General features: G+C 41.4%; 1 protein-coding gene across 5 annotated transcripts in view; it reads left to right on the top strand.

Moving 5' to 3' along the window:
• Positions 1 to 27887, top strand: part of DOCK1 (dedicator of cytokinesis 1) — a 1428876-nt gene that overhangs the window by 880802 nt on the left and 520187 nt on the right. The window lies entirely within an intron of this gene.

Here is a 27887-nt window from a genome sequence, read left to right as displayed (position 1 = left end):
GTCCATCATTCTGCCCACCTTCTTTCCAAGGCCTCATTCCCACGCAGGGGAATGTGCTGTCCACACCTTGGTCTGCAAATGGGCGCTTGCCTTCTATTTGGATCATACAGCGGCGCATAGGCAATCTACCCAGCTCTTCGTGTCTTTTGACCACAACAGACTGGTAGCAGCAGTAGGGAAGCAGACCTCGTCAAACTGGCTAGAGGATTGCATTGCCTTCTGCTACGAGCAGGCAGGTCTCCAGTTGGCCGGCAGAGTGAAAGCTCACTCTGTGTGGGCTATGGCAACATCAGTGGCCCATCTGCAAGCGGTCCCTATTGCTGAAATTTGTAGGGCCGCGACCTGGAGTTCTCTTCACATGTTCGCTGCTCACTACTTCCCTGACAGGGTTAGTTGTCAGGACAGCCCCTTCTGTCAGTCTGTCCTGCGCAATTGATTCCAGTCCTGAACCCAACTGTCTCTCATCGTGCTCTCTGTGGGACCAGACTGCCCCCTATTTTTCCCCAAAGCGCCGTAGTTGTGTTGGCACCTTGTTCGGCTACTTTGGGTCTCTCTGGTCGAATGGGGCAGTCTGTAGCTCTGTAATCACCCACATGTGAGGACTATATCCTGCTTGTCCTAGGAGAAAGCACAGTTGCTTACTTGTAACAGGTGTTCTCCTAGGACAGCAGAATGTTAGTCCTCAGGAATCCTGCCCACCTCCCCACGATGTTGGGATCACTTTCAGTTTGTTGTGTTATTTTTTTCTCGCTTTCTTTTTTGCTATATTATGAGACTGTAGAGGGACCTTGCCAGGCTCTATCGGATGATGTCACTCATGTGAGGACTAACATCCTGCTGTTATAGGTAAGCAACTTCGCTTTCTTTAGATAGAATGAATTTTCAATGATGTGTAAACATGTTTCTTTCTTTTGTGACTATAAGAGTTTAAAACATTCAATTCAGAAATATAAAGATTTCAACAGTAAAATCTTTCTAGGGAATTATGATTCTTTTATGTTTCCAAGAAAATTTGATGGAGGAATGAAACATCCTAAGATGTAGTAAACTAGTGGATTACAAACCAGGGTTCAAATCTCTTTGCTGCTCCTTGTGACCTTGGGCAAGTCACTTTGCCCTCCGTTGCCTCATGTACAAGACAAATTTTAAAAACTCTGTGCATGCCAAAACCGGAGGATATGTGCACAAGAGAGACTGGCGCTCGCCAAGCAGATTTTATAAGCTGGACAAGTACGCTCATACTTGCCTCTGCGCACACAAGTCAAAAGTTTTGAAAAAGGAGCAGGGCATCAGCTTGGGTTTGTCAGGGGAAGGCCAAGAGATGTGCGCGTAAAAAAAAAAGTGAACAGGCACGTGCCAAGGTACCCTGCCACGGATGGCGTGTAAGTAATAAAATTGAAAAATCTAGCTAGTCAGTGGTGTTTAAACAGTCAGGGCTAACAGGAGGAAAGGGAGACTATTAAACTAGGGGGATTTAGAAGTCCTATCCCTTAATGGGGCGAACTGGGAAAACTATCTATGGTGTCAGCGCGCATCCATTTAAAATTGTGCGCACGTGTATGCGCATCCAGGCTATTTCTAACATGCATGCATATATACGTGTATGTTATAACACAGACGTGTTTCTGGACACAAGCCAGCAAATGCGCTCCCGTGCACCTGTTTAAAAGTTATCGTCCCAGATTTCAAGCCCTTTGGGGATAGGGGAAATACCTACAGTACCTGAATGTAATCTGCTTTAAAGTGTCAAAGAGCGTAATAAAAAATACAAATAAATTAAATAAGTTCTTGTTTTTGTAAAGGGGAATACCTGTCATCTGATAGAACTGTCTGTTTTTCTGCGGTTTCAAATGGATTTGTGTTCCCGATCTCCTAGCCTATTGTCAACCTTGAAACTTTTTTTTTTTTTTGCCCTACATCCCTTCCTGGTTAAACCTTGATGCTCTGCTGATTTGTGTTTTAAAAACTTGATCTGATATCAGTTTGGCTGCATGAAAAGGATGCTCTGGACACCAGTAGAGCTATAAATAGACAATGTGTATGGTTTAACAAATCTTGATCAGGTAGGGTGTTGCTCATATATCATTGTCCATGTGATGCTCAGATTTACCCTGATGTTATCATCTCTTGCTGCATCGCCTGGCTAAGGAACTGGCCATTCTATAATGTTGGGAAACTGACATACAAATAATAAGAAAAAAATAAATCATTCCTCAGGCTGGCCAAGGCTGGGAGCACTACAGAGGCAATATTCACAGATATTTGAGGTGGGAGAGTCTGGGGCATATCCACTATCACACAATACTAGTGGCCAGACTCAGGTTACTTCTGAAGTCTGTGGCCCCCTAGACAACAGCCATCACTATTGCTGGGCTTAAGTGAGTAGGTATCAGAGAATGATATTAAAAGAAAAAAAAAAGAGAGAGACAGATAAAAGACAGTAATATATACAATGAAATCGATAATAAAGAGGATGATTAGATTTTACTGAGGAGGTTAATAGCTTACTAAGGAACAAAGCAAAAATAAGAATTGTAAGCACTTACAAATTTAACAAATATTTCTAAATGTGTTTCTTCAAATTAAAAATTATACAATATTTGTAAGTTTTTACTGCTCAGTTATAGTTCAGTATCAAAGTGTAAATATTCAAGATATGATTCTGCAAGTAGCAACAAATATTCTAAATGAAGGTTAAGCACAGTTTACTGTTTGTTAAATCTGACAATATATCTTTTTTATGTTAATTTGTCTTAGATAAGATTTAACCAGCATGGCAGAAAAAAATACTAATTTTCTATTATGATTTTTTTTCAATTATTCATTGATAATGTTAGCATTTGTCATCATAATTAGTAATGTGCTTATAATTCTATAAAACTGCATATGTTCAATCAGCACCCTGAGTGTACATTTTTAAAGAATATGGAGTATACCAAACATTTGCAGACCTGAAATATATTCTGTTAGATTACTAAACTAGAAATGAACAAAACTTGGCTGAAAGAGTTGCAAAACCTCAGAACTTAATTTCTAGACAAAAAAGAAGTAGAAGTGTTGGGTGGGGGAAGAGAGGATATGAGAAGGGGGGAGCAGAGCCAGAGCTAGGTATGACTTGTGTGAGGGAGAAGGACCAGGACTGGGTGTTATCTCTCTCCTAATCACTCACATACATTTATGGAAATACACCTAGTAACAGCAGAAGCAATAGGGCTAAGAGGCTTTCATCTGTTGTCTCTTCAGCCTTTGCCATTTTCCCTCAATGCCTCAACTATGCCAGCAAACCTCAGAAAAATCTTTTTCCTGCTTCGGGCTGTGACTGCATGGCCTTTCCTTCTTCCTGCCCGCTCCGACCCACCACTTCCTCTTCTGGACCACGTGGGAGCCCCCCCGAGCTGCTCTAGGTGTCCACCGAGTGCTTCACTGGCCCCGGTTCCACTGTTTGTCGCCCGGCGGCGGGATGGGCTCCTCTCACGGCCGCCGACCTTCCCCTCTCTCGATAACACCTCCACCCCCTCCCCTTAGTGTGCCACTGGCTCCAACACACTGCCTTGCTGCTTCTGGGACCTGGGGATGCCAGAAATGATCTATGCCATTACCAGCTCTACTCCTTTTTCTTCAGGGGGAGCCAGAATTGATTTCTTCCGCTGGCACTATTCTACCTCCTTGAGTATCAGAAAAAAGGCGGCAGAAGAGCATTCTAGTTCTGCCAGAAATTAAGCCGTGAGTAACACACAAAAGTTTGAATTAGCATAGGTTTGAAACTTGTGAGCTGTAGTGCTAATCATCAAGCCCAGGACTGAAGGTCTTGACAACTGGTATTGCTGCTCACAAGTTTAACATTTTGTGCTAATCCAACCTTTTTTGCACTTGTTCTTTGCTCTGCAATATCTGCATTGGTATCGCCTTTTTCCTTCCTGTTCCCAATAGAACAGGAGTGAAGGGGCCAGTTTAGAGAGTGTGGTTGCTGTTCTCTACTTCAGGCTTATCCCCTCTCCTCTTCTTTCCTTCAGGCTGCCTGAGGGAGAGGCACTGAAGCAGAACAGCCCTATTGCTTTGCCTCTTAAATCTAAAAAGAAGTGGTGGAACTGTGTTCCAAGCCATTCTCCCACAAATTAATCCCTGAAAACCCTTCCAAACCTTTCAAGGTTAATTTTCAAAAGGATTTACATGCGAAAACCCCAAGTTCTATGCATAAATCCCCATCTGAAAATCAATTTAGGGTTTATGCTCATAAAAGTATGCAAAAAAACAATTTTGAATTTATTTGTATGCATATAGTACAATTTTTGTGCACAATTTTAAAATTCTGTTCACAAAAATTGAAAATTCTGCAAAATTCTGCATACTTTATGTTGGTTAAAATAGCACAATATACATGGCAATCTTTAAGTAATTCATTTAAAATATAATACATAAAAAAATGACTTAGTTAAAGATGTAGAGTTTAAAATATTTTGAGCAGAATTTCCCTAGAAGTACATTGTAAGAATGTCTCTTCCTCCCTTCCTTCCTCTCTCCCTGCTCCCCCGGCCAGTTTCCTTTCACTTTGCCTTCTCAGGCCCCCAAACTCCTTCACCCTCCACTATCTCTCCCCTTGCCCATTAGGCTCAACCCCTTCCACTCTATATCCTCTCCCAGAGTTTGACCGCGCTCTCACACAGGCTCCCTCTGTCCCTCTCTCTCATACTCACAGATTCCCTCTCTCTCGTGCATTTACACATACCCTCATACAGGCTTCCTCTCTCTCTCACACACACATCCCCCTTCACACAGGCTCCCTTTCTCTCGTGCATACTCCCTCACACAAGCTGCCTATCTTTGTCTCTCATAAACACACCCCTGCACATTGGCTTCCTCTCTCTCTCTTTCTCTCATACACACACAGGCTCCCTCTCTCTGTCGTGCACATACATACCCTCACCCAGGCTCCCTTTCTCTCTCATGCATACACCCTTACACAGGCTACCTATCTTTCTCTCACCAACCCTGCACATTGGCTCCCTCTTTCTCACACAGACACAAACACATCCCTTCACTCAGGCTCCTTTTCTCACAAACAAGCACCCTCACTCCCTCACATAACACACACTCCCTTTTTCACACACACCAGCTCCCAGTCTCTCACACACACACACTCATTCCTTCACAGTCTCCTCACAAAGACTTCCTCTCTTTGGCATGCACATACACACACACACACACACACCCTTATTCATGCTCTCCCGTACACACACGCCAGCTTGCAGTCTTAAACACATACCTCTACACACAGCCTCTCAGTCTCTCATACAACCACTACACACAGACTCAGCGAGGCCTGCTTCGCTCGCGGCATGCTGGGACTTGCACCTCGTCTTCACAGTGACGTGGTATGCCGGTGCCTCCTTCCTCTTCACCGTGTCATGGCACACCAGGGCATCCTTTCTTTTGGCCAAGACATGGTACACTGGGGCCTCCTTCCTCTTTGCTACCACATGGCATGCTAGGACTCCTTCCTCTTCGCTGCCATGTAGCATGCCGGGACCTCCTTGCTTTTCGCCGCAAGCAGGATGGGGTCCTCGAGGCACGGTGGGGTCTGCTCCAAATTCTATGGAAAAACTGGAATTTCTGCGCAGAGGGGGAATTTTGTACAAATTCTGTGCTCCGCAGTAGCGCAGAATTCCCCCAGGACTAATATAGTAAGTAGGCAATCTGGGAGGGGTAACAGGGAAAAGCTTTGTGTGTGTAGTTTCAATTTTCAAAAGTGTGTCTCTTAAATCCACATGCACCTGTAGGTGTAACTTTGTGCATGTATGCTTCAGGGGTTCCACTCACACTTGCAAACTTTCAAAGCGGATTTTCAAATCTGTTTCGAAAATACTACTTAAAGTTTGCAGGTGTGCAGGCTAATTGAAAATTAGCCTCTCTAGGCTCAGGAATTTTCAGGATGAATTGAAGTATGTCAAATTTTAAGCCCAAAACCATTCTGACCATCTGGCTGTATAACATCTGTCATGTGAAATAAATCTCCAAAGATTCTACACTGTTAACTACAATCAGTAACGCTAAAGGCTTTTTTCTTTAAATTGTGCTTCTCTCCTAGTCCCCACTCTTTACCTCCTCCATAGACAAGTATAGCCCCCTAAATACATTTCCCCATTGATATTTAAAATTTCTAAGGAAATTCCTTAAGAGTATAAAAGCATGAAGATAGTGTATGTAAGATGTATTTCCACTTTAGATTTTTAAGATAAATTATGAATAAATATGAAAGATGTGTGAATGGAAAGTAGCTAGGGGTTGAAGCTTTGATGATTTGTGCTACTGTTTATGAATTTAATCCCCTTTCTGCATATGTTGTAATATGAAATTAAATGACATTTTTTTCATTCTTTATGATTGTTTAACCAATTTTTTTTCAGTGAGCATACCCTTAATATTTGGCTGAATACTATAAACAGGTATTAGATATAGCCATGCACTTTATGAAAAACATTTACTATAGACACTCAACTTTTAAAGCCCTTCTTAAGACCCTAAAAGTTTATTCTACTGATTTTGATTTTTCTGTTCTGATCCAAGAGGTCACTTTAAATCAAACAATACACATAGTTGTGTTTTTATCTTTTATTAAACTATATTGACAAAGCCAGTTAGCTCATACCAAGTTACCATACATTGAGGCCAGTGTATAAAGCAGCAAACAGTTTTGTAAATGCAATGTCACACATTAAAACAGCAAGTAACATGTAATTGCGTTTGCAGAACTTTGCATACACTACCATTTTAATGTGTGCAATTTTGCAATTCATAAAATGTATGCAAAATTGCCAAATAAGCTCAAAATTCATATTAAAAAGTTTGCATGTAAAATGTCGCAACACTGAATTTTGTGAGAAATTTTAATGTTCCTCAAAGACGTATAGTTACTTTTTTGGAAAAATGTTTGCAAGTGTGCTCCTCGTTTATTTTATGTAAAAATTTGTGCCGCTTTACATTTGCATTTGCTGAGCAAATTAATAGAATTGCTGCTAAAACACAGGGTACAGTGAAGTTTCTGGAATCCACTGGATTGCAAGATCTGAGGCAGCATGGTTTTACCAGAGTGTAAAGCCTTGAGAGCAGCCAGGGCTTGGGGAAAGTATCAGAGGACTGTGGCTGTTCTTACACAAACATTTCTTATTTACAAGGCACAATAAGAAAAAAGGTGGTCTTATTTCAACAGCACTTAGAACAAAATGTAGAGTTACACACAATCTGTTTTAACATAGAATTTGATTCCTTCTCCACACTGGGGCTTCTCTATTCCCTCCTGGAATTACTTACTTATTTCCCTCCTAAGGGAAACATTCTGGAATCAGGATTCTCATCCAATGTGAACTTTTAAGGTGGACCAGGCTAATTACCTTGTTATGATTTATTAAGGGGGTGCTAATATAAACTCCTTTACATACCCTTCCTTTCAGCTTGACCTCATGTTGCGTGCCTGCCCCTACTAGAGTTACTTCCCGGTGATGAGATTTGCCTTTCTGATCCCCTTTAGCTTCTTGAGGCATCCCCACCGCCTTCATTATGGAGAAGGGGGAAGTTAGGTTATAGCACTTATACACAGTGACTGGTTTACTGCTTCCCTTATGTTTCTGGGCAAACTTAGGTGACATTTTTCCATGGGTACTTCTAAAATTCTATTGATTACTCTCACCATCTCCCTTTGGAGAGATATCTAGGTGACCAGGTGTGAGACAGTGCCCCTAATGTTCCCTTATTTTCCTGTGCAGGGCCAGGCTAGACACCTGGTCCACCGTAAATCTACAGAAAGTATGCTCTAAAGGCAGGATCCTATGGGGCAGGTGGGGCTCAGAGGCCATAACCAGAGACTCGGGAATAAGATCTGGGATTCAGGTGGGGATAACCAGGCCAGGTCTCCGGGAAGAAGGCAGCTCCTGTATGCAATACCGTCCAAACCCTGAGCTGAAATGAAGCAACACGCTGCAAGTAAAAAGTGTACAGTGGCTGAGGAGAAGATAGTGTATGTGTGAAGTTGTGAATAAAGAACATGTTTTAAAAAAGGCTGGAGTCAGTCTAGTTTGTCTCCAGGCTTGTTGGAATCACCACTCGTTCCCACATATGGTATCATACCTGGGATTTTCCTAAGCTTTGCACAGTAAAACCCCAGCCTCCAAGAAGTGTATGGGAGTGCAGAGAGTTGTGAAGAGGACCTGTGGTTCTAAACACTGTACAGAACCCAGGGGCCTGTGGCTGTAAAACTAAGTTCAAAGCACAGGAAGTGCAGGAGGGGCCGGTGGTTTGTGAAAGGATGTGACAGAGCTGCACTGAAGAGAAAAAAGAAACCCAAAGTTTAAAGTTTCAGGTAGAGAGGAAAGTCCCATTAAGATGGGACTTTATACCAGAAGCCAAGAAGTGGGTGCAGCTGGTGGTATAGGAACCAGCACTGGTGGCTCCCCAGTCAGTCCTTTTAGCTCCATCGGGGTGGAATTCGAACTTGGAGCCAGCAAAGGATTTCATTAAAGGACTGGGGTTCTTCACTGTGTGAACGGCACACGGAGTGGTGGTCATGCCGCAGTCAAGGGTAATCCTCAGAGAATGGGACTAGGATGTCTTGGACTCTCCTGGATGGGATCCAGGAGGGAATAGGGATGCTTGGCCCTACAGGTCCAAGCTGAGGGGAAGAGTATGTGAGGCAGTGCTCTAGTGTTCCCCTATTTTCCTGTCCAGGATCAGGCTTAGACGCCTGGTCCACCTTAAATCCTCTGAGGAGAGTATGCTCTATGGGCAGGATCCTGCAGGGCAGATGAGGCTCAGAGGGCATAACCAGAGACTAGGCAATAAGATCTGGAATCCAGGTGGGGATAACCAGATCAGGCCAAGGTCTCCGGGAGGAAGGCAGCTCCTGTAAGCAATACTGTCCAAACCCTGAGCTGCGACAAAGCAACACACTGTAAGTAAAGAGTGTACAGTGTCTGAGGAGAAGACAGTCTGCTATTTTGCATGTGTGAAGTTGTGAATAAAGAACATGTTTTAAGAAAGGCTGGAGTCAATTTGTCTCCAGGCCTGTGGGAATCACCTTTCATTCCCACATCAGGGCATAATTGGGAAGGCTCCTTTAGTCCAAGGACTTATTTGATGACATCCTCTAAATTAGTGGTTCTCAACCTTTTTTTCTGTTGGGACACACCTGATAGGTGGTTCTCACATATGTGAATAATATAAAGTGGAGAGTGAAACTATATTCCCAAAAATATTAAAATAATTGATCAATATATGTAAATAAGGAGAAAGGTATCATAAAAGTAAAGTGCCTACTAGTGTCAATCCACCGTCTCATGCCCACATAGGGCCACAAATGGTATCAGCTCTTATGGCACCATTAGTTGTAATCACGTACCCACTCTCTTATACATATATGCATTTTTTATTTTTTATTTTTTATATTATTTTATTTATTTATGAAATCTCTAAAATTACTCAAATATATAGATATTTTTCTTCCAATATATATTTGAGTAATTTTAGAGATTTCATAAATAAATAAAATATAAAAGATTAAAAATAAAAAAAATGCATATATGTATAAGAGAGTGGGTACGTGATTACAACTAATGGTGCCATAAGAGCTGATATCTTTTGTGGCCCTATGTGGGCGGGAGACGGTGGATTGACACTAGTAGGCACTTTACTTTTATGATACCTTTCTCCTTATTTACATATATTGATCAATTATTTTAATATTTTTGGGAATATAGTTTCACTCTCCACTTTATATTATTCACATATTGGGAGAGGAGGTTTGACTTCTGTGTTGTGATCTCACATATGTGACACACTGAACACATAATCGTCACAGGCTAAATGTAAACATATACTCTGTATCTTCAGGAACCAACCCAACCCCCCCCCCCCCCCAACAATGGGTGCAAAACAGAACTAGGACATTCCCCATTCACTTTTACTATACAAAAAAAAGATATTTCTGGTGTGATCTCAGTAACAGCAACATAAATTCTCTCTCCTACCAGGCGCAATAGCCCTCCTTATAAAAAGACAGTAATTTACCACTAGTGTATGCCCACATGAGAAAACACAACAAATATTTTGGTACAAATGCTTACATGCTAGTAAAACATCTCACCTCAGTCACACATATAGAATCAACCTTCACCAAGAACAGAAAGACTGCAAATTATAAATATGGAGATGGGAACTGGAATGGAAACCCAAAATAGCCACTCTGCATGCAGTGTAAAACTGAAGAAATGGAAACAGAAATATAGCACCTAACAGACTTCCAGGATCTGCAATAATGTACACAAACTAATGCACAAAAAATTATATCTGCATTATGGCATGCACTCAAACTGTAACAACCCTACCTATGAAAAAGCAACACTACAAATATTTAACCAGGACCTAAGCACCAGTATACCTCCTATTAGGAAAACAGAACAAGGCAAGCTGCTATAGATCCCTACACACAAACTACAAACTTGCAGAATATCCTTACTTGGGTCACACGTAGAACACAGATAGATCCTCACCAACTACAGAATAGAGTGACCATCAAGTTAATGTTTTTGTTTTTCCTTGATTGCACTGCATTCACTTAGTCTGGCTTCTTGCTGTTTCCAGTTCAGTTCTTGTCTCCACATTTCTATTTATACATTTCTGAAGAAATATAAAATAATAATTCTAAAACTAGAATAATAAATACAAGAAATGTTTCAAAATAACTGATAAATATTTATTTATTTATTTATTTATTTATTTATTTAAGGTCTCTTATATACCAATATCCGTTCGCACATCGTATCGGTTCACAAAGAACAAAAACTTTTGGGCGGCGCCCTTACATAAAACCAAAATAATAGTACAGAATAACAGGGGGATTAGGCGATGCAAATTAATAGATCAATAAATATTGAAAACTGTAAATATAAACATATATAAAACTATATACATATATACATGGCATCAGTAGTCATAAGAGCACAAGGCATACATCGGTGGTCAAAAGGCATTCTTAGTCGTAGCACATACTTAATCATAGTTCGTTGAATCAATTAGAGAGGGGTTTAATGAATTGGGCGGTGTCAAGGGGTAGGCTTGCTGGAAAAGCCAGGTTTTCAATTTTTTCTTGAATTTGGGCGTGAAAGTCTCCATGCGTATGTCATGGGGCAAGGAGTTCCATACAGTGGGGCCGGCGAGAGAGAAGGCTCTGCTTATGGTGGAGGAGAGTTTGAAAGATTTGATAGGTTGGGTACGTAGGGTTCCTTGAAGGGCAGGGCAAGTGGGTCTGTTAGAGGTACGTGGGAGGAGGGGGGCGGGGTTGATCCAATTGAGGTTGGAGTTTAACATACTTTTGTGGATGAGGGAGAGCACTTTATAAAGAATTCTTGAGCGTATTGGGAGCCAGTGTAGTTCGATAAGGGTGGGGGTAATATGGTCTCTTTTTTTAGCATTAGTCAGAATACGAGCGGCGGCGTTTTGTAATAGCTGTAATGGTTTGATGTGTGTTGTGGGGATGCCAAGGAGTAGAGCATTACAGTAGTCCATTTTAGACAATATAATAGACTGGAGCACTGTACGGAAATCCGAGTAATGTAGCAGGGGTCTGAGTTTTTTTATCGTTTGCAGCTTAAAATAGCATTCCTTTATGATAGATTTGATGAATGGTTTAAAAGTGAGCTGATTATCAATAAGGACGCCTAAATTGCGAATGTGCGTGGGGAAAATAGTGGATGAGTATGTTGGGGGGGATGGTAGGGAGCGGTTGCTTATTGGAGATGATTATTAGTTCGGTCTTGTTGGGATTTAGTGCAAGGTGCATATCAGTGAGAAGCTGGTTGATGGAGGAGAGACAGGATTCCCAATTTCGTAAAGCAGTTTGGAGGGAGTCAGGGAAGGGGAAGATGATTTGCACATCGTCAGCATACATGAAATGCTTGATGTGGAGTTTGGTGAGAAGGGTGGTGAGGGGTAACATGTAGATATTAAAAAGGGTAGAGGATAGAGAAGAACCTTGGGGCACACCTTGTGGGAGACTGATAGGGTCAGATTCGTTGTTATCCACTAAGACAGTGTAAGAGCGATTCTGGAGGTACGATTGTATCCAGGCCAGAGCATTGCCAGTGATTCCAATACTCCTGAGGATGTTGAGGAGGGTATCATGATTAACTGTGTCGAATGCAGCAGAGATGTCGAGCATGGCAATCAGATAGGAGGAACCTGCGTCTGTTCCTCTAATGAGTGTGTTGTATAGGGAGAGCAATAATGTTTTAGTACTTAAATGCTTCCTGAAACCATGTTGGGTGGAAGGGAGGATATTGTTTTGTTCAAGGTGTTCGGACAGGCGAGCATTCACTAATTTTTCAAGGACTTTGGCTAGGAGGGGTAAGTTGGAAACAGGTCTGAAATTGGACAACGTGGCGGGGTCAAGATTGGGTTTTTTAAGTAGCGGTTTCACTACTGCTTGCTTGAGAAAGTTGGGAACAATGCCATGCTCGAGGGAGCAGTTAAGAATGTTTGATAGTGGTTTGGCGATCACTTTAGGTATGGATAGAAGGAGTTTAGAAGGGATAGTTTCGGAGGGATGGGATGAGGGTTTCATTTTTTTTAGGATGTTCTCTACTTCCAAGGAGGAAGAGGCGTCAAACGAGGAGAGGGAGAATGCAGAGTTTAAAGTAGGCATAGAGAAGTTGAACTTATTATGGGAGAACTGTGCTGTGATGGAGGCGACTTTGTTTTCAAAGAAATGTGCTAAGTCATTGCAATGATTTTTTGAGAAAATAGCTGGTTGTTGTGTGAGAGAGGGAGAGGTAAGGTCAGCAACCAAGGAGAAGAGGGCCTTAGGGTTATGTTGGAGGCCATGTATTTTTTGGCGTAGTATTCACGTTTAGTTTGAAGGATGGAATTTCTATATTCGTGCATACGTTGGTAATAGACAGTTTTAGTTGCAGGGGATTGGTGTTTACGCCAGGACCTTTCAGTAGCTCTAAGCTAAATTTTGAGGGTTCTTAGGTCAGGTGTGTACCAGGGTTTTCTATTTCTACGGTTGGGGTTGACATTTTTCGTTATTAGTGGGCAATGTTTATTGGCAATGCTATGTGTAAGATTGACCCAGGAGGAGAAGGCGTTATCGGTGGACGAGAGGTCAATTTGATTATCTATATCAGAGCATAACTAGCATAAATAGAATAACATTGATTCATTAAAAACTTACAAAATTATTAAAAATTCTCTAAACACCAATAAAATATTTCAAACAGCAGACACATCACATAATTCCCAGTAATTAAAATGTCAAGAAAGATACATTTAAAAAGCCACCTTTACTTACCCTCTCCAGCAACTCTCCTACTCCATTCCCTTGTAGGCCAATAGCATACACCAGAAGCAGCAATGGCTGCTGAAGCTCTGTCCTCGTGCTCCTCTTCTTTAGGGCCCATGACTAGTCTGATACACACACACACCCACCCACACACACACACACACACACACACACACACACTCACTCACTCACTCACTCACTATCTCACACTCACACTGTCTCTCTCACACACACACACACACACACACACACACACACACTGTCTCACACAACAGTCACTTCTTGACCAATCTGACTAGTCACCTCCAGGGGTGGATTGCAGGAACATATAGGCCCGGGGGATTTTTTTCAAAACCAGCCCATGAGGTATCTGATGTGGCCCACAGATCTCTCTTCTTGCTACGGCAGGATAGGCTCTGCCACAGCCCGTAGATGTCTCTTCTCACTGTGGCAGGATGGATTTTACTGCAGCCCACAGATCTCTCTTCAGGCACAGTAAAATGAGATCTGCCACAGCCCACAGGCCTCACTTCCAGCACGGCTTCATCGGGTCTGCTTCAACCTTATACCTTTCTTTGGGCCACAACAGCCCCTCTCATGTTCTTTGGTGGGAAGCTTTATTAAAAAATAAATAAATAAAAATAACAAATGATGGTAGCGATCTGCCCACTGGGGGAAGCGCAATGCCCCGATAGGCTAATCTGCGCCTAGTCACCTTGCTCACCAATGTCTCTCACACACACCAGTCACCTCCCTGACCAGTCTCTTGCTCTCATACATGCTTTCTCTCTCTTGTACACACAGTCTCAATTGCACACATTCTCTCAGAGACTTAAACACATGCTGGCTCACTCTCTCTGTCTCTCACCCCCAGCACACATGGCAACTACAGCACAAGATAGCCGGTGTGCTGCTAATAAAGCAGATTCGTGACAGGCTGGGAACTGCAGCAGGAATGAATCCCCCCCAGCCCACATTGGTAAGAAGGCAGCACTCAGCTGTTTTCCAGTGCTGCGATCATCCTGGTGCAGAGGAGAGGGGTAGTCAGCTGAGAATGAGACTGCAGGGATTTCCTGCTGCCCGGCTGTTTTGGAAATCCATCCTCTTTATTTTTGTAACTCTCCTATATTTTGCTATTTTGCTGTTTTACTGGTTTTAAATGTTTGTTCACATGCTATACTCCCATTTGGTTTTTCAAGCTTGCAATAATAATATAAAACACCCCCACTTTCCCTGTTTTTACATTATTTCCCGTGCGATCACTACTTGGCTTGTTTGTCTCGTACCATACCCTGAACGGCTGAAACCAATCGCATGCTAGTTTTCTCTGATTCGTTCCACACAGTCATCTTTGCGGGATTGTCAAGCTTTTTTAAGCATTTTTATGCTAGTTCTCTGCGCGGCCTGTTCCAGTTTTTAATCTCTAGGCACTTTGCATCTTATGCACTTTGAGCGGATGGTAAGTGTACACATTCTACACTTGTTTCAAAACTTTCACTTTATAATTATTTTTGCAGGTTCCTGCGCCTCCTTTTTTTCATCTACATGTTTATTGTTTTTTACAGACGCATTTCTTCACTGTTGTTAAAGATCCTAGTGATCTCTTTTTCTTGTCCCTCCCAGTGCAGCCAGTGCGAAATGAGGCCGTGTCGGGGGACTTACAGTGCTGTGATTTTGAATTGCTTTCATTGCCTTAACCAGTACAAGACCAGCCTGCCTGATAATTTAATTTGCTCAATAAACTCTCTTGATTTTTCAAGACAGCCTTTTGAACACACCTCTTTCCTAATGGAAGCTGTGGGAGTAGCCACAGCTTGGAAGAAGTACCAGAGGACAGAGGATTCTGGACTCTGACTGTTCTTGCACAAACGTTTATTATTTACAAGGCAAAATAAACAGTGCTTAGAACAAAAGGCAGCATTTACGCATAAACTGATACAGCCTAATTCCTCCTCTCTGGGCCTGTTTGTTCATTCAGGGTCTGATTATTTATCCTCCTGCTAAGGGAAATGCCCTGGAACCAGGATTCCCTTCCAGTATGTCCCTTAAGGTGGACCAGACTAAATGCCTGGTCCTTATCTTTTAAGGGGTCCTAATATAGAATCCTTTACACAGAGGTCAATCTTGTCAGATGAATCTGAATAATTGCTTTAATTTGGTGAGTAGGGAGTTTGATCAAGGAAAAGCCTTAGATGTAGTGGACTTAGATTTAAATAAGACCTTTGACATGGTTCTACATAAGTGACTTATAAATACATTGTGTGCCCTTGGAATCGAGGGAGACCAACTGGGTTAATACCTTGCTGAGTGGGAGGTGACAAAGGATAGTAATAAATGGAGTTTATTTTGAGAACGGGAGCATTACTAGCAGTATGCATCAGGGATCGGTCCTTCAACCGGATCTTTTCAACTTTTTCATGAGTGGCATAGCGGAAGGATTGTCAGGAACATCCTTTTAAAAAACATTTTACCATCCTTTCAAAAAACAGCATTTTGAATCCCTTTCACGGCTTTTAAAAATATTTTACCACAAAACAGCATTATCAGCTGGCCCAGCCAATCATTCTGTTTCATGGTAAAATGTTTCTTGAAAGCCATGAAACTGATTTGAAACACCTAGCCAGTGTTTGCGTACGTACAGATCTTTGAAGGCATTCTTTGTTAAAGATAAGTTAATTTTAAGTGTATATTTAATAAAAGCCTGAAAACATATAGCATGGATACCCTGAGTGGTTAAAGTGAGACCACAAGGTGCTCTGTGATTATAACTTTGAGCGTGCATGAGATATGTCATATTTATTTATTTAGACATTTTATATACTGTCGTTCTATATAAAGATCACATTGGTTTACAAAATTAACGTTCATATTATAAACCAACAAATGGTTACAGTTTAAGGGGATAGTATTCATAGACAGGAACTAACATAAATTGAATTGGATGTTCAAATACATATTAACTAGAAATCTAAGACATAAGGCGAGTGGTACGAGAAATTAATCTTAATGGTTTTCACATGATAGTACGTTATATTGAGATTCTTAGTCTCATTAATTTAGTCCTGATATCTCAATTAATATCTCTTGTCCTTGATGTAGTTCTCTGCATTCTGATGTTTTTAAATTTAGGTTATAAGCATTTTTGTATACATGTTTTTAGCTCATGATTAAATCTTTTTCTCTCTGGAATCAAGCGTAACTTCTCAGGTAGAGAAATCCAAAGCTTTGGTCCCTCTATGGAAAATGCACGGTCTTTACTTACTTCAGATGTACACGTCATATTGTAGGAACGGTCAATTGACCTTTATTTTGAGATCTTAGTGTTTGCTGAGGTGTGTATGGATGTAATGTCATGCCTATTAGACTCATGTTACTGGAGTGAATGATTCTGAATATTAACATTAATACTTTATAATAGATTTGGGATTGTTCTGGCAGCCAGTACAGTGAAATTAGTAAGGGTGTGATGTGATCAAATTTCCTTGTTCCTAATAAAAGTTTTGCTGAGGCATTTTGTAATAATTGTAATGGTTTTAAGAGACATGCGAGAAGACAGAGTAATAGAGAGTTGCAGTTGTCTAGGTTTCAGCCGATGTAATACACGTAACTTGGCATAGCCTGCATTGATTAATTTTTTGATGTGCTTTTTCATTGTCAGGTTTTCATCTAGCTGGATACCTAAATTCCGTAGATCTGAGGGGGTAATTTCAAAATTACCCAGGTCAAGAGCCGGAGGTTTAACTATAGAAGAATTTCTGCTAAACCAAATGACTTCTGTCTTTTGGGGATTTAATGTTAGTTTAAGTTGAGATAGTTCATGTTGTATTACTTTCATATGGGTTGAGAGTATTGATGCAGTATTTTCAAATGATTTGGAGAATGGAATGTAAAACTATGTCAGCATGCAGGAAGAAGGTAATTTCTAAATCAGACAGTAATTTTCATAATGGGAGCATATGAATCTTGAGTAGTGTAGCTGAGAGGGCTGAACCTTGAACACCTATATCAATAGGACTTGGAATGTCCTATTAGATAGAAAGGAAGAGAACCATCTGTGCACACTACTGTCGATCCCGATATTGCTCAGCTGATAGCACAACAGGGTAGGATTCACAGTGTCAAAGGCAGCTGTTAAATTGATTAGCACAAGAAGGTAAGATTCCTCAGCCTCAAACCCTCGTAGAACAGAGTCCATTAATGAGAGAAGTAGTCTCAGTTGAATGATGTTCCCTAAATCCAAATTGGTTTGGAATGGGAATATTGTCTTCCAAAATGATTTACAAGTTGAAATAACACAGCTTTTTAAAGAATTTTTGAGAGAAAGGACAAATTGGATATTGGATGATAGTTGTCCCAATCATCAAATTTGCCATTTTTATTTTTTAGATTGTTTTAATCACAGCTGTTTTAACCCATATGGAACAGATCCTTCTATCATTGATGTAATAAATGTACACGGCATTATATGATAGTCATACTCAAAACTTTATAGTGTTTATACATTAGTTTTCAATAGAGGGGGCTCCAATTTCATTGATTTGTTGGCTACTCCCTTTAAAGATCTCCTATTGTCAAGTATAGCTGATATATCTGCCAATTAAAGATGAAACATTACTCATGCCATGGCAATACCTAAACTGCATAGCTGCCACGATAAAGATAGATATACTATAGCACAAAAGGTTTTATATTAGCTAATGAAAAACATAATATAAAAATAAAATGTAATAAAAAAAAACATTAATGGAGTGTTTTTTAGGCTAATTGAAAGGTATTACCTACAATTTATTTGTTTTACCCTTGTTTAAAGATTCAACAAATATTTAAATACTAGGATGTAATTACCTATACAAGTCCACAAATAAACAAGGAGCAAAAACATAAAAATGTTAGAGGAAAAATACATAATTGTGTATCATTTGTCAAAAACTGTGCACAGAGTTTTCCCAAATCAGCACTCAAGTGGACAATAGCTGTACTATCTGTTGTCCATGTTTAAAAAAAATTGAGAAGATTTTCTGGTGGACTGGTGAGTAAGATTATGAATCCCTCTCATAAGGTTGGCTACACAATTGTATATTTATTTTCACAGCTTATAAATTAATATTAATTACACACATGTGCCAGAATGTATCATTATATACCACAATTACCCACATACCCTATCATCTTGCTAAACATTTATATAGAAACATAGAAATGACGGCAGAAGAAGACCAAACGGCCCATCCAGTCTGCCCAGCAAGCTTCACATTTTTTTCTCATACTTATCTGTTTCTCTTAGCTCTTTGGTTCTATTTCTCTTCCACCCCCACCATTAATGTAGAGAGCAGTGATGGAGCTGCAACCAAGTGAAATATCAAGCTTGATTAGTTAGGGGTAGTAGGGGTAGTAACCGCCGCAATAAGCAAGCTACACCCATGTTTATTTGTTTTACCCAGACTGTGTTATTCAGCCCTTATTGGTTGTTTTTCTTCTCCCCTGCCGTTGAAGCAGGGAGCTATGCTGGATATGCGTGTAGTATCAGTTTTTCTTCTCCCCTGCCGTTGAAGCAGAGAGCTATGCTGGATATGCGTGAAGTATCAGTTTTTCTTCTCCCCTGCGGTTGAAGCAGGATATGCATTGAAAGTGAAGTATCAGGCTTATTTGGTTTGGGGTAGTAACCGCCGTAACAAGCCAGCTACTCCCCGCTTTGTGAGTGCGAATCCTTTTTTCTTCTCCCCTGCCGTTGAAGCAGAGAGCTATGCTGGATATGCGTGAAGTATCAGTTTTTCTTCTCCCCTGCCGTTGAAGCAGAGAGCTATGCGTGAAGTATCAGTTTTTCTTCTCCCCTGCCGTTGAAGCAGAGAGCTATGCTGGATATGCATTGAAAGTGAAGTATCAGGCTTATTTGGTTTGGGGTAGTAACCGCCGTAACAAGCCAGCTACTCCCCACTTTGTGAGTGTGAATCCTTTTTTCCACATTTCCTCTTGCTGTTGTAGCTTAGAGTGATGTTGGAGTCACAGTAACCATGTGTATGTTTATTGAATAAGGGTATTATCTCCAGGCAGTAGCCGTCATTCTGGCGAGCCACCCCACTCTTTATTGACGGCCTCTTGATTTTATGGATCCACAGTGTTTATCCCACGCCCCTTTGAAGTCCTTCACAGTTCTGGTCTTCACCACTTCCTTCGGAAGGGCATTCCAGGCATCCACCACCCTCTCCGTGAAGAAATACTTCCTGACATTGGTTCTGAATCTTCCTCCCTGGAGCTTCAAATCGTGACCCCTGGTTCTGCTGATTTTTTTCCTATGGAAAAGGTTTGTCGTTGTCATTGGATCATTAAAACCTTTCAAGTATCTGAAAGTCTGTATCATATCACCTCTGCTCCTCCTTTCCTCCAGGGTGTACATATTTAGATTCTTCAATCTCTCCTCATAAGTCATTTGATGAACTTATGAGCTAAGCTAAGCTTACAAAATACTTTCTGCATACTCTGTTTACTAATTGAGGCAATTTCATTAGACTGTTGTATTAACTCAGTTTATCTGTGGACTCAAATTCACTGAGGCTTTGAACCAAAGTCGATTTTACATCCAGTGTGCCAATCAATTCAACTATATCCTGATCTTGAATGAAAGCAATAAATTGATGCTTAGCAAAAAACATACATTTTCCCATCAAGCCTAATCTGGCACTTAAAAAGATATGCCAATGCTAAGCTGCATTACTTTGCTTTTACAGTTCAAAAATCTCCTCTTTGCTTGAGTTGATCTGGAAGCATCCTAAAACAGTATTGTAAATCACATAAATGGAGAATTATTTTACCACCATAGCCTCAAGACACCTTCTTTATCTAAATTGAAGACAGCCCATAACAATTTACTTTTAGTAGGATGTGTCTTTTGTTTTGTTTTTTTTTGTTTTGTTTTTTTTACCTTTAGGATAGCAGCTCCACATTTCCTGACTACTGCTGAAAGTGATTCTAATTCTGTTGTATGTTCACAGCAACGCAGTAAGAAATTAGTATGGGCAATAGAGTGAGTTTTCACTTCTGGGATGTCTAAAGGCTCTTCTAGAAGTTTTAACTGATTTTAGAGGGCTTTCATCTGGCTTTGGAAGAATTGTCTGTCTTTCATCAATAACCTTTATCAAATTTTCCATCTTTTTAAACTATTTGCCATAGAGATATATTGTCCGTGGGCAATATATTAGATAAAACATTCAAAGTTACTTTTTCAATCTTTCTCCATTTCTGTGTTTTTTTTATTTCAAAACCTCAGTCTTTTTTTTTCTTTTTCATTTCTTTGCTCAGTTTCATGAAAATTGTTTGAAAATCATCCATTTTTTCAGAGAGCTTGGATTTTAGCTTTTCTAACATTCAACCCAAGCCAACACCACCAGCAGAATCCAGATTAATTATCCAGTCTGAATAATTTTGAGTCCTTGGCAACAGGCATTCGGGACCCATTACCCACTGGCCACATGATCAAAAGTACCAGACCAGCAGATGCCCCAGTTACAAACACACACGAGTTATTGGGTTTACTTTGAATATAAGTGGTTGCAGCTTTATTAACAACAAATACCATATAGGTGCCAGGAAATGAGCCACACCTTCCATCCCCCACCCACCCTTGCTGGAGGGTCCTGTACGAATCCTTGATTCAGGCCCTGTTTACAGGGCTGTCGAGGCAATGCACCCTGTCCCAGTAGCTCCTGCAGCCCTGTTTTCCAAGGCTCGCAATTTATTGCAAAACCTTGTACCAAACTATAACCCATCAGCTCCAAGCCTCCAGGGTGTACCCCCATTTCAAACCAACTCCACCCCCCCCCAGAGGTTCATATACCCTCCAGAGGTGGGCCTTCACCTCAAGGTGAACCCTTGAAGAGAAGGTGCACCCTCAAGGACCTGTGACGATAATGTTGTTTAACCAACACCCGGAGAATTATTGGCTTTTGTAAACAATTCAGGAACAGTATCATGCCTATCTGAGATGGATGCATACCATCTTTCTCATAAAGCTCCGCAAAAGTATCGACCACCCAGCCATGTCGTACATGCCACCCACCTAACAGAGCAATGACTTTGCCCACTTGGCTATTAATCCTGGCAGCCCCCATTGTCCAAAGTCTCAAACTTGCAAACTTGAAATGGGGAATAATTTCTGACCAGATAATGAGAGATTGTGGATCCAGGACAAGATGAGGTCCAGATTACACATCATAGCCCTCAAAAGCTGTCCATATGTATAGTACTTGCTCATGTCATTCCCCCCATGGTAGATAACCATTTCTGCAGGATAGTCTATTGGATGTGTCAAGTCCAACAACAATAGATGAAGGAAGGGAATCTGTTCCACCCACCGCATGCCAGGCTTGACGATCCATCACGCTCTCTCAGGTGTGCCTCTCTCATTGACCCCCAGACGAGCTAGTAAGATGGACTGTGCCAGACTCTGAGCTCTGGTGATAAAGAAGTGACCTAAAAAAACAAACAATCCAGCATTCTTCTGCAGCACCTGGCAAGGATGAGAATCAACAGGGAGGTTAGCTCAAATGACAATTGATACTTCTGGGGGGTACCATCCTCCTGCCTAATATATGAAATATATGCCATGGAGTGCCACCTTTCCAACCACTTAATGGCTCGCTTTGGAGGCCTACCACTCTAGTAACTGCTTAAACAGAGGAAAATTAGAAATGACTCTAAGCAAACAGTCTGATGTACGAGGAAATGAAACCCTTCAGCCAGCCAAACTGGCAAGTAGACTGCCATGTTCGCAACTGGGCAATTCACGAAACCAGTCACAGCCTTCAATGAGAGGTGCTGGCCCCTGATACTCTGATCAATGTTTTAGAGCTGTATCAGTAAGCTTAGCTGGTTCCCAATGACTGAGACAATGGAAAAAGTCAACCCTTCAGGGTCAGCAGTTTTAGCGGTGCCAGCTACCAGTTCTCCCAATTGCAGCACAGCAAAGAAGGCTACCGTGAATGCCTTGGGAAACAGTGCTGTCTCATATGGTGAGGCCGCTAGCTCAGGTAGAGGCTCTCAGAGGGGAATGATCTGGTTATGGCTGACAAGACAAAGCACGTCCACATATGGACCCTTGTCATGGGCCCACCCCATCATCACCCTGTTCACCATAAATGACATTGTTGGGCTCAGCCAATTTCTTGCCTTAGAAAAGAAGATCAGACCAAGGTTAAATCTGACACTGCTTCTTGGTATGCTGGTCTATCTGGCTTCCAGGATGTAGTTGGCGACTAATGACTCAGGGATCACCCCTACCTCTACCAGCTAAAAATGATGATATGGGATCAAAGCCTCCTGTGTACACTCTCCAGGTGGTAGGGGCGATGGAGTGTCACAATATGTCCCATGCAACATCACTCCAAAGACTCTTAGGTGATTCAGCATTGATTGTCCCTATAGTTCCACCTCCAGGTGCTAATACTCTAAACCAAGACCACTTGCAATGAAAAAGAGAATCAGCAATCTCATTGTGAGTTCCAGGCACATGAACTCTAGCAGCAATATTCAGTTTTAAGTAAACTAGCACAAACTCTCTGAGCAGCTCAGTTGCCAGGGGGCTCTTCGCAGATTGGGTATTGATCGCACCAACTACAGCTATTTTGTTGCACCAGAACACCACCTTCTGATTGCTCTGTTTATAGCCCCAAACATACAGAGCTACTACAATGGGAAATAAATCAAGAAAGGTGATGTTCTGCATAACCTCATGCTGCGCCCATTCTGGAAACCATGGGGCTGCACATCGAGATCCCTGAAAATGCTCACCAAAACCAATGGCCCCCACTGCATCTGGGAAGAGCTTTAAGCCATCGCTGGAGACCGAAGGAAGCAACCATACCGTCACTCCATTGAATCCTTCCAGGTAGCAAAACCATATCGCCAAATTCTTGCACATGGCCCTGCTGATCCGGATACAGTGATGCTCATGCAGCACACCCTTAGTAGACAGAATAAGGCACCAGAAGAAGACACAGTTGCAAATGCCAAACTGCCTTAAGAGATTGCATACACTTGAGAATGACTTTTGAATGGCAGGCCATCTCAGCCATCAATGAGGCCATTGCTTCCATCTTGTCATATGGCAGCCTGGACACCATCTGCTCTGAAACCAGTTCCATGCTCAGGAAAATAAGAACAGTATTGTTAGGCAAAGGGATGCCAATTTCTAATGTGACTACCTGGAACAGCTGAAAAAGCCATGGGCATTCAGGAGTACTATCCAGGCCAATGAATACAAAATCATTGAGATAGTGGATGATACTATCTACCCCTGCCTGCTGTAAAACCATCCAATGTAAGAATGTACTAAATAGTTCAAAGTAGGTGTGTGAGATGGAACAACCCATCATCATGCACCTATCAAAATAATAGGCTTCCTCAAAGTGAAAACCCAAGAGGGAAAAGCAATCAAGATGGATAGGCGGCAGATTTGATGTTTGCCTTGACCATGAGGGCACCCCGGCTGCATTCCCGCAGCAATCTCAGGGCACCTTCAAATGAGGCATAGTGAGCCATGCATTCTTCCTGAGGGATGAATATTTTCACTGAAGAACCTTTAGGGTTATGTATTAACCTGTATGACTCTGCTTCTTTTTTTAGGGATAACAGCTAGTGGGGAAACAATCATGTTTGAAAAGAGCCTAGAGACAAAAATACCATACATGGGATTTCTTTCTCAAGCTTGGTTCTGATAATTGCAGTCAGATGGCCAGTAGACCTTGAATTTGGGAAGGTGGGGGGGGGGGGGGGGCGGGGTTTCAGCCTGCCGGCTATTGCTCCATAAGGGATTCGGAAACCTTCCTTCAAGGTACTGGCGGCCACCTGTGAGTCTGGATATCTCAGGAGTCAAGTATCCATGTCCCTCCAGCTAACTGGTATCAGGGCCCTAGACTGCTACTTTCCTGAGTTGGCTCCACCCCTCTTTGGGCATTCAACGAACAGGTGGGGAGCGGCACACCTAGCGCACATGTGCTTAAAAGCGGCAAAAGGAAGTGAACAGTTATTTCTATTGAAATGACAGCACACATTGTATGGGGCCGAGTAGCCATAGCGATTGTGATGCCTGCGCTGGTAGTGCAAATAGTCACACTCCATGCAAGCACTTTTTTTTTTGTGCCCTTTTTTTTGTGCCCTTCAGGAGATATAAATTCCAATTGAGAAGGCTGCTGTGCTGAAATGCGTCCGCTGGCAGGGGAGATACCAATCCAGAAGGGGAAGGAATAAGCTTCTCTCCCTTTTATTCCCCTGCCAGGACCCACCCAGGCACCAGGCGGCTGGCCAATCAGGACCCAGGCTGGGCCAGTCGCCTGATGACATCAACACGGGCCACATGGCATGCTGGAATTGGACTCAGAAGAGACTGTGAGGCCATGCTGATGACACCAACATGTACAAAGGGGAAAGGAGGAGCTGTACCACATTCCTCCCTCCCCCCATCAGCAAAACGGCCCGCAGTTCCAGGGAGTTGAGTCCCCCATATGCTGCCCCTCCTCCTCACAAACCGGGGGGAGGGGCAGGGGGAGGAAGACGGGGGACCTGGGTGCCTGTTGCTCACCTCAGCGCAGTGGCTGCCATCTTATAATGAACAAGATATTTGATATATCCCCAGAGTAATTCTTAGTACAGTAAAGCCACACAAACTTGGGAAAACTGAACTCCAGGATTTATGTAAATAAATATACATAGCATTTTTCAGAATCTTCACCAGGCCAGAATTTTAAGTTACTGCTTTTATTTTTCAAGATCATTTATAAATGTAGTGTCTGCCACCTCTGCATTAAAGAGGAGAGTGTAGCTGCATGAATTTTAGCATGCCATTCACTATAGTACTCAAATTCTCCTACAACAAACCTTTTAACATTTTTTGTGTATGCCACTTAGTTATCTCTTGTGTATCTGTATACTACTGTGTATTTTGGCATTGGAATTATTACTGATGATTTATATAAGGCATATGCAGCACTGTACAGAGACCTATAAGTGACCATCCTTGCTCCATGGAGATTACAATCTCACCAAGACACAGACAACTAATAGGTCCTGGGAGCCTTTGTTACCTAGAGAATGGTTGAAATTAAGAAAAAGGCCTTCTACAGGAAGAATTGGATTCAAGCTCTAAAGCAAGCTCAAAGAGGCAAATGTTTAGGCTGGATTTGAATCTTATGAGAGAGGGACAATGACACATATTCAAAAAGGCTATGCCAAGTATTCTGTGCAGTAAAAGTGGAAAGTGTGAAGTCAAGATTAAGCAAAAGAGGATATGAGAACAGATAAGAGCAGCTTGCCCAACGTCTAAAGTTTGGGAAGCTGGGTGTATGGGGAATCACTACGTTGTCACATTTTTTATTCATATAGTGTCAATGATGGTCATTCTGCACCATCACATGAGAGGTCACATCATTGTGCAATGCAATCTCTTTGATTTTTGTGAAGTCAATGCATAAAATGTTATAAAGACCTGTAGTCAAATGATGCCACGCAGAATAGAGACTGCACATTTTTTTGTATTCTCTTCTCTGCTATAATGTTTGTATATTAGAATCTCACTGCAAACCAGCCAGGAGTTGCTGTAGTAAATGTTTTTCATAATAGAAGGTTATTGATCATAACAAGATTTATACTTTTCTCAACCAAGCAGAATCAAATTAAACCTGCACAAGTTTTCTGGTTCTTCTCATACTCCATTACCAACAATTACTGTAGAACACAAACATTTTCAGATTTGTCAGTGTTACTGAATGATTTATGGTGTTTAAAAAAAAAAATAATAATAACTGGATTGTTGTAAGCAAAGTTAATTATTCAGATCTGGGAGTGAGCAGGGGACAAAAAATCCAGCTTCATTTAACAACAACAACAAAAAACATGATTCATATGTAGTCCTGAAAGGCATCATTATTTAAAGGGCAATTTTCAACAGTGCATGTAGCTTGCATTTTTAATACTTGCGCTTTGTTGCTAATTTTCACAGGGAAACAGCATGTGAAATAGATTTTATATGTACTGTTTTTTTTCCCTTACCTACACACATTCCTTGGATCACCTCTTCTTAACCTTTTGAAAAGTATGTGAACTGTGGAACTAACTGTGTTTTTCAACTGGGCAGAAGGTAGCAATTTTTAGCCATGCCAATTTGCCCATGTAAATTTCTGTTTATCCTAATGAACAGCTTTGAAAACTACATTCTTTACTTTACACAACTCGAAGTCAAGGTTAAAAACTGTAAAAGGTGTCAAGGATAACAGTAAGAAAATTTTGATATTTTGGCCTGGAACTGTTATAATTATTGTAGACACATAAGACAATATGAATATAATTTTCAAAGACATTTACACAAGTAAATATGATCTGAAACTTTGCTCTGTCAATCTACCAAAAATATCTATTGTGTTTCAGAATGCACGTATTTTTAATCACATTTGGGGGAAGGTACTCCAGGGGACATATTTTTGGGAGGATTGGAAAATAGCATGCATAGATTTTCAAATCTATGCACGCTTTCCATCAATCACCACTTTACATAAGAACATAAGAAATTGCCATGCTGGGTCAGACCAAGGGTCCATCAAGCCCAGCATCCTGTTTCCAACAGAGGCCAAACCAGGCCACAAGAACCTGGCAATTACCCAAACACCTAGAAGATCCCATGCTACTGATGCAATTAATAGCAGTGACTATTCCCTAAGTAAACTTGATTAATAGCAGTTAATGGACTTCTCTTCCAAGAACTTATCCAAACCTTTTTTGAACCCAGCTACACTAACTGCACTAACCACATCCTCTGGCAACAAATTCCAGAGATTTATTGTGCGTTGAGTGAAAAAGAATTTTCTCCGATTAGTCTTAAATGTGCTACTTGCTAACTTCATGGAATGCCCCCTAGTCCTTCTATTATTCGAAAGTGTAAATAACCGAGTCACATCTACTCGTTCAAGACCTCTCATGATCTTAAAGACCTCTATGATATCCCCCCTCAGCCGTCTCTTCTCCAAGCTGAACAGCCCTAACCTCTTCAGCCTTTCCTCATAGGGGAGCTGTTCCATCCCCTTTATCATTTTGGTTGCCCTTCTCTGTACCTTCTCCATTGCAACTATATCTTTTTTGAGATACGGCGACCAGAATTGTACACAGTATTCAAGGTGTGGTCTCACCATGGAGCGATATAGAGGCATTATGACATTTTCCGTTTTATTAACCATTCCCTTCCTAATAATTCCTAGCATTTTATTTGCTTTTTTGACTGCTGCAGCACACTGAGCTGACGATTTCAATGTATTATCTACTATGACGCCTAGATCTCTTTCTTGAGTGGTAGCTCCTAATATGGAACCTAACATCGTGTAACTACAGCTAGGGTTATTTTTCCCTATATGCAACACCTTGCACTTGTCCACATTAAATTTCATCTGCCATTTGGATGCCCAATCTTCCAGTCTTGCAAGGTCCTCCTGTAATGTATCACAGTCTGCTTGTGATTTAACTACTCTGAATAATTTTGTATCATCTGCAAATTTGATAACGTCACTCATCGTATTCCTTTCCA

The sequence above is a fragment of the Rhinatrema bivittatum genome, chromosome 7 (genome assembly GCF_901001135.1).
Source record: "Rhinatrema bivittatum chromosome 7, aRhiBiv1.1, whole genome shotgun sequence".
Lineage (NCBI taxonomy): Eukaryota > Metazoa > Chordata > Amphibia > Gymnophiona > Rhinatrematidae > Rhinatrema > Rhinatrema bivittatum.
This window is presented reverse-complemented; position numbering and strand designations above follow the sequence as displayed.